The sequence below is a fragment of the Leucopleurus acutus genome (assembly GCF_964270905.1).
Source record: "Leucopleurus acutus genome assembly, chromosome: 8".
Lineage (NCBI taxonomy): Eukaryota > Metazoa > Chordata > Mammalia > Artiodactyla > Delphinidae > Leucopleurus > Leucopleurus acutus.
This window is the reverse complement of record NC_139151.1, coordinates 55,841,625-55,843,933: the sequence shown is the minus strand read 5'-3', so window position 1 is coordinate 55,843,933 and position 2,309 is coordinate 55,841,625. Positions and strand designations below refer to the sequence as shown.

The 2,309-nt window shown below is 48.2% G+C and overlaps 1 pseudogene across 1 annotated transcript; it reads left to right on the top strand.

Moving 5' to 3' along the window:
* The first annotated feature begins 288 nt into the window (after positions 1 to 288).
* LOC309965276 (prefoldin subunit 4-like) lies at positions 289 to 692 on the top strand (annotated as a pseudogene). The gene has a single exon. The product of its transcript is annotated as a prefoldin subunit 4-like (transcript).
* The last annotated feature ends 1,617 nt before the right edge of the window (positions 693 to 2,309 follow it).

Sequence of the window (2,309 nt, the reverse complement as noted above, 5' to 3'; positions counted from 1 at the left end):
GGGATCCTATGAGGGATCCTGCAATTTTTCCCTTTATTTTCCCTATTGCTGGACAAGGGGCCAAGTTAATCCGCTTAATAAAGTACTGGGGGTGAGGTGAGGGAAATGAGAAAGAGCTGAATAGTTTAGGGTTGGAGGTTTACAGGGCCTTTGAGGTGAGAGCAGCCAAACTAAGCAGAGGACAGAAGTGGACAGAAGAAAATGGATTCTGAGAGCATTGCACCGAGTGTTTTTAGACTCAGTTTTCTTTTCAACAGAATCAAGTAAAGAATGGATGATTCTACCAAGATGGCAGCCGCTGTGAAGAAGGTGGCTGCAGAAGATGTCAATGTTACTTTTGAAGACAAACAAAAGACACATTTGCACGGAATACAAGTAGAATCCCAGAACTGAAGGAAGAAATAGAAGTAAAAAAGAAACAACTTCGAAATCTGGAAGATGCTTGTGGGGACATCATGCTTGCAGGTGATGACTGCTTAATGATATCAAAATGATTTAAAATTGGCGATGTTTTCATGAGCCATTCTCAACAATGAGCACAAAAACTGTTAGAAGAAGCAAAGAAAAATTTACAAGAAGAAATTGATGCCTTAGAATCCAGACTGCAATCAGTTCAGTGAGTATTAGATTTGGAAGTTCAGTCACATGCAAAATTCGGGAGCAACATAAATCTTGAAGCTGATGAAAGTTGAACATCTTATAAGACCTTAAAAATTTGTTTAATAAACTTGAATAATGCTTTTGTTATCATAAAATATTGACTATATTCCCTGAGTTGTACAATATATCCTTGTAGCTTATTTTACACATAATAGTTTAAACCTCTTAATCCCCTCCCCTCTTCCCTCTCCCCGCTGGTAACCACTAGTTTGTCCTCTGTATTAAACTTGAATAATGTTTAAAATGACTTTTTTTTAAAAAAAGAAGGATAAATTATTCTATTGGCTTTATCTGTTTAGGTGCACTTCTTAAATGCAATTCCAGTCTGAGAGTGAACCCTGAGTGTCTCTGGCTTCAGAAGGGCTCCGCTGCAGGCTTGCTGTGGATGTACCAGGCTGTGTTAAGGACTTTAAGGATGAAGAAACTGAGGGTCAGAGGTGGTGGGAGCCTCACCCCTAGTCACACAGCTAAGAAATGTCAGAGCTTGGACACAAATCCAGCTAGGTCTGGCTTTCTAGCCTGAGGTCTTTCAGTCTTGCGGCTCAGATGGCTCTCCTTTGATCAGCCACTGACCCCTAGCCTCATTCCTGCCCCCTCACACTTCCTGCCTCCGCACTCCCCCACCCCTGCCGCTCCGTCAGTCCTCCGTAGGGCCGGGTATTGCCTCAGGGCCCAGCTGAGCCTGCACCCTATCCAGCTCCTGCCATATCAGCCTCTAGAGACATCTCCCCCTGCCCCCATCAGTAAGAAGGAGAGAAAGTTCTTTGCTTCCTGACACTCCCCAGACAGCCGGGCCCCAGGGCTTGCAGCCAAGTGGAACCCCTCCGGGTGCCCCCAGCCTGGGCTCCGGGTGCGCTCCCTGTCACAGCCCAGGAATGTGGGCATCCAAGCATCAGCAGCAGACACGCTGGCTGTCAGCCGAGCCAGGGCTCCTGATAACTGACAGGAGCTGAAAGAACCATTAGAGAGGAAGGCTGGCTCGAGGGGCATGTTTCAGGGTCGCCTGGGCTAGGCAGAACGGTGCAAGGCAGCCAGGACTGGCAGCCTCGGAGAAGCCACTGCCTGCGGGGCCTCGGTTTCCCCATCTGTAGAACAGGGATGGTGTTTCTTGCCCTGCCTGCCTCACCAGGCAGCTGTGAGAAAATGAATATGGTTGTCTGTACTACCCGGTTGAATTGCCTACTCCAGCCCATCTCAGAGAACCACAGGGGAAACTGAGGCCCCAAGAGCACAGATTACACCTTGAGCTGTTAACAGAGCCGGGATCAGACTCCAGGTCCCTGTCTTCCCAACCAGGGCTCTTCTACCCCAGTTTCAGTCCTTTCTGTCCTGAACATACTCAGGTGGGAAGGACAGCTTCCTGCATGGGAGGCCAGGATGAGGCAGAACTAGTCCAAGGACCTGGGATGAGGCCAGGAGTGCTGGGCTCTAGGCTTAGCTGTCACTGACTTGCTGTGGGAAACTGGGAGAGGATTTCTCCTCTCAAGGCCATGATTTTTTTTTTTTTTTAATAAATTTAGTTAGTTAGTTTTGGCTGCATTGGGTCTTCGTTGCTGTGCTCGGGCTTTCTCTAGTTTCGGTGAGCGGGGGGCTACTCTTTGTTGCGGTCTGCGGGCTTCTCATTGCGGTGGCTTCTCTTGTTGCAGAGC